Raw genomic sequence first — 7,834 nt, forward strand, 5'->3', positions numbered from 1 at the left:
CATTCCTTTCTCTTTTTCTCTGGAGTCAAGATTTGATGCTACGCAGCGATAAACACTCCAGCAGGTTTTACCAGCTCAGCGGCAATGCTCGCTGTGGTTTGGAAGGCAGCATCAGACTGCTGGAACGTGGGATGGAGAGGCAAAACATTTGTGCTTGTGCTAGGGGAAGGAAAACAGAAGCGCAGCCTGCGAGAGCTCTCCCGGCCGTCCCGGGGACCCGTCTCACCTCCACCTCCCCGTGCTCTCTGAGGTGCGGGGTTTTGAGATGCAGATGACTCTCCGGCAGAGTCCCACGTCAGCAAAGCAATTCCCTTCCCATCAGATGGCACCAAACCTGTCATTACAAGTGGGAGGAGAATGCACGAACCCGTTGGGGAGCCAAAGTCCTGTTTCTGTGGGGCTGTTCCTGGGGTGGAAGGATCAAAGCCCTGCAAGCTCCTCCTGCCCTAACGGGTTCTTCACGGTGTGGAGGCAACAAAGCGAGACAGGCTGTCCTGACTCACCTGGCCACGGTTACCCGCTGACTCTGTGGAGGACAGGAGTTGGCACGCTGAGGGTGAAGGCTGGTAAGCCACACTTTCTGTTTGTGACAGCCGGCCGGGAGGCTCAGGCGCTGTGTCTGTCGTCTTACGGATTTGGAAACGGGGAGCACCGAGTCTTCGGAGAAGTCCTCTCCTGCACATATTTCTTTTCAGTGTGAAGTGGCGTCGCCTTATCAAAACCAGCCCAAATTTTAAGCGTGGCCGCTGGCTGAATTCGCTTGCTCCAGTGTAGCCGGCCGATGTGGGTCAGTGCCCAGGGCGGCGGCTGGTACGCGGTAGCAGCAGCACAGCGCCTGCCCTGCCATGGCACAGCGCACACGCTGCGCTCCAATAGACCCCCCACCATGGTGTCCACGCACAGAGCTGTGCTGCCATAGAATCACAGAATGGTTTGGGTTGGAAGGGACCTTAAAGACCATCCATTTCCACCCCCTGCCCCGGGCAGGGACACCTCCCCCCAGCCCAGGTTGCTCCAAGCCCCGTCCAACCTGGCCGTGAACACCTCCAGGGATGGGGCAGCCACAGCTTCTTGGGGCAACCTGCGCCAGGGGCTCACCGCCCGCACAGGGAAAAATTTCTTCTTAATATCTCATCTAAATCTCCCCTCTCCCAGTGTGAAGCCATTCCCTCTCGTCCTATCACTACATGCCCTTGGAAAAAGTCCCTCCCCAGCTCTCCTGTAGGGGCTGAAAGGGGCTCTGAGGTCTCCCCAGAGCCTTCTCTTCTCCAGGCTGAACCCCCCCAACACTCATGTCCCACAGCTGTAGGGGTAGACGATTTGGGGCACTGCCCCACACACTCTATAGGAAATAGAGGTGATAACCAGACGGGCTGTGACTGCAGGCAGCTGTGTGACCTTTCAGGCTGGTGGTGTGTTTGGAAGAGACGTGTCCCCGTGGCTGAGCCGGGCGCTCGCAAGCTCACCCGCCTCCCGAGCAGTGCTCTCCTACGCAGCGGCTCCACAGCGCTCGTTCCCCCAGCGCCGCCTTGCACAGCGCATCTCACACCGGTGCGAAGAGCCGTACCCGCTCCTCACCAGCACGACCGGTGTCCCCAGGGAGCCTCCGGAGCTTTACAAATGGATGTGACCTACATGGATATCGTCGAGAAGCAGATGTGCAGAGCAACCTGCGCTGCTCTTCCGCCAGAAGTCAGGTTGCGTTTGGGAAACGTGAACTGCAGTCACAAATTTCTCCATTCGGCGCTCGCCTGACGGCAGGCACATTGTATTTTACAGCGTGAAGGTATTCATTACCCGATCATTAGTCAGGAAGAACGGCCCAGTTAATAATGGAGATCTGGAATGCTGGTGTGCGGAATCAGCCCTGACATGTGCTGTTGCCAGAAAGCGCTGGGGATTTTCAGTGGCCCCCTCTTCCCCGAGGCAGAGGGAGCTGATGTGACACACAATCACCAAATCCCAGACCGGTGAGGGCTGGAAGGGCCCTCTGGAGCTCCCCCAGTCCCACCCCCCACCAGAGCAGAGGCACCTCCAGCAGTGGCACAGGACACCTCCAGGCGGGTTTGGAATGGCTCCAGAGGGGGAGACTCCCCCCCTCTCTGGGCAGCTGTGCCAGTGCTCTGCCGCCCGCACAGGAGAGAAGTCCCTCCTCAGGTTGAGATGGAACTTCCTATGCTCAAGTTTGTGCCCGTTCCCTCTTGTCCTGTCACTGGGCACCACTCAACAAAGACTGTTCCCATCCCGCTGGCACCCTCCCTTGGAGTATTTATAAGCATTGATGAGATCCCCCCTCAGTCTTCTCCAGACCAAAAAGCCCCAATTCCCTCAGCCTTTCCTCATCAGAAAGATGCTCCAGTCCCCTCATCATCTCTGTAGCCCTTTGCTGGACCTTCTCCAGCAGTTCCCTGTCCTTCTGGAACCGGGGAGCCCAGAACTGGACACAGTGCTCCAGATGTGGCCTCCCCAGGGCAGAGCAGAGGGGGAGGATGACCTCCCTCCACCTGCTGGCCACACTCTGCTTGATGCCCCCCAGGATGCCATTGGTCATCTTGGCCACCAGGGCACATTGCTGCCTCATGGGCATCCTGTTGTCCCCCAGGACTCCCAGGTCCCTCTCCACAGAGCTGCTCTCCCCTAACCTGTACTCGTGGATGGGGTTATTCCTCCCCAGGGGCAGTACCCTGCACAACTGAGCTTGCCCAGACCTTGCCAAGAAAGGTGACAGCATGGACATCTCGCTGGAGATTGCAGGGCAAGGTCATCATAGCGTTGCATCTCTAAACAACAGGATTTGGGGCAAAGGTTAACAGGAGACATCTTCTCAATCTGTTGGCAATGAGCCAAGCATCTCTGCTTGCCATCGGGAGCTTTGACCTCTCCCCTGTGCTATTTCCAATCAGTCCGGACTTTGCAGGTCCTTTAAGGGCTTCTTGGTGGGCGTCTCGACCACTTCCCCAAGTTAGCCGGGCATTCCTCTCTGCCGGACAGCGGGGCAGCGAGGGACTGATGGCGTTTGGTTCCCATCTCCTCCAGCGGCTTCCAGAGCGGTTGGCTTGGGAGCCGAAGCTTGGCAGAGCGGTGTTTGCCAAACCTCCAGAGAGGGCACTCCTTTCCTGGGACATCTCCCCATCTCCAGCCATCCAGGCTGTGGGTGCCTGCGAGGAACACCAGTGCTGCCTGGCCGCAGGCGATGGCTTTATGGAGACCGCGCTGAGCGCTGTGTCCGTACCCTGCCCCGTGCGGGTGGCTGAGCTCTGGGCTTGTGCGAGCTCCCCTGGGAAAGGGGAGAAACTGCTACGACCTCGAGCACCTTCAGCTTCTTCGCTCCCTGGCCGCTGGTCCTTAGCGGGGTTCCTGGAGACCCGTTTAACATCAGACCCAGATGAGCTCCCCGTCCTTCCTCACCGGCATACCTCCCCTTCCATCAAGCTGGGTTTCTGCTGGTGCTTCCCGGTCTGCCTCGTCCCCCGGTGCCGTGCTGCCGGCGAGAGGGACGAGATGAGCAGAGGAGTCCTGCCTCCCAGCACCAACCGGAGGCTTTCCCAGTCCCCTCACTTTCCTGGGTGAGCAAACATGGAGTTAAACGTACGTAGCTGTGCGAGCTGGTTTTGTTTACCCCGGAGATACCCACAGGTTCCCACCCGAACGCCCTCAGCTCTCCCAGCCTGGCCGTGATGCCCCGGAGAGCCCCGGGCGGTTTCCGCAGCACAAGTCCTACTTACCGCTGCGGTCTCGGGGCTGGGTCTCCCTTCCCACCCCCAGTTTCAGCCCCGCATCTTCTCGGTTCGGGGTAGAAACTGAGTGAAAACAGCCCGGAGACAGAAGCGGTGGAGCGCGTTCATCGCCGTCCATCGGCACGGCGCGAGATCCCCGGGCAAGCAGCGTTTACCTGCCGCCGCGCTGTTCCTCCTCAAGCATCCTCCCAAAAAAGGCAGGAGCCGTGCCTTTTTAATGAGGGCACTAAATAACTGAGTTTGCTGTCTATAATTTAATTACGGTTGCAGAGGGGGAAATAAGGAGGTGTCTTCTGCAGGGGGAAGCGCTCTCCTTCTGCCGTGAGCCACGAGAGCGGATGTCACCGTTAGGTGGTGGGGGGGGGGGGTTGCCGGTCACTCTGTCGTTGTCCCCCCAGCGCTGACGCCGTGAGATGATGGGCCCTATTTTGCCAGCAGACGGCGCGACGGATTTCCTCGGCACCTCAAGGATCTCTTACCAACCACCGCAGGCTCCCGTGGCCCTGGCTCCTGCCCAGAAAGCGCTTGGCGTTACCGAAGTCTGCCGAGCCCTGCGCCAACCCTGCCCACTGCCCCGGTCTGCCCGGTGCTCGGGCAGGGGTGTGGGCAGGGAGATGGGCAGGGTGCAGGCAGGAGGATAGGCAGGGAGATAGGCAGGGTGCAGGCAGGGGTGCAGGCAGGGAGATGGGCAGGGAGATGGGCAGGGTGCAGGCAGGCATGCAGGCAGGGGGATAGGCAGGGAGATGGGCAGGGTGCAGGCAGGCGTGCAGGCAGGGGGATAGGCAGGGTGCAGGCAGGGGTGCAGGCAGGGATATGGGCAGGGTGTAGGCAGGGTGGGAGGCAGAGGTGCAGACAGGGTGACAGGCAGGGGTGTAGGCAGGGAGATGGGCAGGACTGCAGGCAGAGAGATAGGCAGAGAAATGGGCAGGGGGGCGGGCAGGGGTGCAGGCAGGAAGATGGGCAGGGTGCGGGCAGGGGTGCAGGCAGGGAGATGGACAGGGTGCAGGCAGGGAGACTGGCAGGGTGTAGGCAGGGGTGCAGGCAGGGAGATGGGCAGGGTGCAGGCAATGGTGCAGGCAGGGAGACCAGCAGGGAGATGGGCAGGGTGCAGGCAGGGGTGCAGGCAGGGAGATGGGGAGGAGTGGAGATACGGGTGCAGGCAGAAAGAGAGGCAGGAGTCCGGGCAGGGTGCAGGCAATGGTGCAGGCAGAGAGACGGGCAGGGAGATGGGCCGGGTGCAGGCAGGGAGACAGGCAGGGTGCAGGCAGGGGGATGGTGAAAGCACATTCCCACTGCACGGCACAGACGCTCCCAGCCCGTGCCAAGAGAGCGGGAGAGGCTTAAATAAAGACAACACTGTCCCGTGGCAAAGCCCGGCGAGCATGTACACAGATTTCTCTTTTTTATTTTTTTTTTTAATTATTATTGTCATTTGGCGGCGCGAGATGGATTTCTGCGGGGCCTGGATCAGCTCAGCTCAGCTCAGCGCTAGTCAGGATTTTTATCTTGCCCTCACCCAAGTGCCTCCCCGGCGTGGAAACTCTTGCCCAGCCAACGGAGACGCTTCGAACGCCGTCCTGTCACCGCGTCTCCCTAATCAACAACTCCCCGTGTTGTTATACTCATCCCAGCAGCCCGGTGTCCGCGGCACCGGGACAGTTCCCGCTGTAACAAGAAGGAATTTTCCATAATTTTATTTTTTTATTGTTTATTTCCATAATTTTCCAGGCATTCCCCACCCCCACCATCTCTTTCCATTCGACACTGAGATTTCCCCCACCCCGAATTTGCTCCCGAGGCTGAGCCTGGGACGTGGGAAACGGCAGCGGGAAAGGCGGAAGCTGGAGATGGGCAGGAGCTCCTGGGAAAAAAAAACAAAAAACAAAAAAAAAAAAACCAAAAAACAAAAAACAAAAAAAAGGCATTTTTCAAGAGAAAGTGCGGACGCAACGCAGCGCTGCCGGCGCGCTGCAGCGCCGATAAATATTTGATTTCGCCCGAATGGGAAAGCACCGCGTTCGGAGCGATCGGAAGAAGAGGGGAGAGCGCGACCGCGCTGGGATGGAGAGGACGATGAGCGTAGCCAGCGTTCCCGGCGCTGCCGCCGGCCGGGCCATGGCTTTGGGTGGGAATAAAGTGACGTTCCCCGTGGGGTACCGCCGCCCCCGGGGCCGGGAAAAACTCTGCTGAAAAAAACCTCGGAGCAGAGTTTCAAGGCTTTGGCTGACGTGTGCTGTCAACAGCCCCGGCGCGAGCGTGGCGGCGGCAGCGGGGAAGCAGAGAGGCTCTCGGTGCTGTGCCGCGGGCTGCCGGGCAGCCCAGCAGAGCCGCTTTCATTATCCAATCCTCTCTAATTCTGGCGGGTTTGGGGTTTTTCGACTCGACTCTCTTGTCACTGTGGCTTTTTAGACTATTTTGCGTTCGTCGGGTCTCGCTTTCTACCCATCCCCTCCTAACAAGCGCCGGTTTCTGATCCGGCTCGCAGTCTGGCTCCCGCCCCTCGCCCTCCCTCGCTTGTTTTTTAGGCTTTTCCTTGCTCCCGTTATCGAGTTGCTTTGGATTTCTGGTTCTGCTTAGGTCGGCGCTGAGCCCCGCTCGGGTTCCTTCTCTCGCTCCCCCCCCCCACCGCTGTTTCGGCTCGCGTGGGATGGTGCCGGGTTCCAGCGTCCACCCGAAACCAACCGGAGAGAAACGACGGGTGCTTTTATTTCCACCGAGCCGGGAGCTTTCCGGCTTCGATAGACTCCGTTCTTCCCACACTGCCTGAAGCACAACCTGCCTTTCTTAAGTAATTCAGATAGCAAAAATCCCCCCTGTCCTCACGCAGACGCTGGGGTGGGTTCCCGTCTCCGTCTCTGGGGGGCAGAGCCGGGAAACTGCCCGGGGAGCGCTCGGGACTTTGCTTTACGGATTGCTGCCTACGTATAGGGAGAAGGGGACCTCATCTTAAGGACGCCTTCCCCAAAGGAGCGTTTTCTGTACTGGCTTTGCAAAGATGGATTTCAAAGCGCTCTGGTCGGGAGGATGCTGAGAAATGAGCTTTAACCGTGGGAGCAGAGCCAGTCTGGGAGTCACAGCGCTGAGCTCGGAGGTGTTTGTAGCCAGAGTTTCGGCTCCGCCTTGATGCCGGTCCCCGACTGCCCGACACAGCGAGACCTTCCCAACGAGCCGACACGGGGCGAGGGGGCTTTCTCCAGGGTCACATCCTGCGCGGAGTCACCAGCGTGGCTCCCAGCAGTGCCCAGTCCCCCAGGTCACAGAGGGGGTCTGCTCCATCCCAGCGGGCAGCAATTCTTCCTGCCTTCCTTCCCGTCTCACTGGGAGGAGGTAGTGATGGGATGAGGGGGAATGGCTTCACACTGGGAGAGGGGAGATTTAGATGAGATATTAGGAAGAAATTTTTGGCTGTGAGGGCGGTGAGCCCCTGGCACAGGTTGCCCAGAGAAGCTGTGGCTGCCCCATCCCTGGAGGTGTTCAAGGCCAGGTTGGACAGGACTTGGAGCAACCTGGGCTGGGGGGAGGTGTCCCTGCCCAGGGCAGGGGGGTGAAACTGGGTGATCTTCAAGGTCCCTTCCAACCCAAACCATTCTGTGATTCTCTGGGGGAAAGGGAGACGCTGCCGGATGGTGCCCACACCCGCAGGGATGGAAGAGAGCCCGCAGCGCCCACAGCCGAGCTCAGCCCCCCGGGGACCCCCTCCCCGGCTCAGCATCAGCCTCGGCAGCTCCCCAAGGAGAGAAGAGCCACACGGCCGCAATGGGGTCACTGCAACACCCCCCACCCTGCAGCAAGGGGACACTTAGTAGCACCCCTGCCTGGCAGAGGGACCTCCTTCCCGCTCCATCCGTCCCTGTCCCTCTGGCCCCGGCTGAGGGCAGCGGCTGCCCGGGAGCTACCCGGGCTGGTGGGCACACGGCAGCCCTGCCGCCCCCCCGGCTGCGCTCGGGGCTGTGATCCCGGCGCGTTGGTGGCAGCCATCACAGCAGTCCCGGGCCGGAGCTGATCTCGGGGTCCCGACCTCACGGGGCCGGGCTGGGTTGGGGGATTTGAGTCTCCCGAAGCTTTTCGAAGAGCATCGCGCTGCCGCCGGGGTGAAG

This window comes from Vanellus vanellus (assembly GCF_965231255.1).
Source record: "Vanellus vanellus genome assembly, chromosome: 17".
Taxonomy (NCBI): Eukaryota; Metazoa; Chordata; class Aves; order Charadriiformes; family Charadriidae; genus Vanellus; species Vanellus vanellus.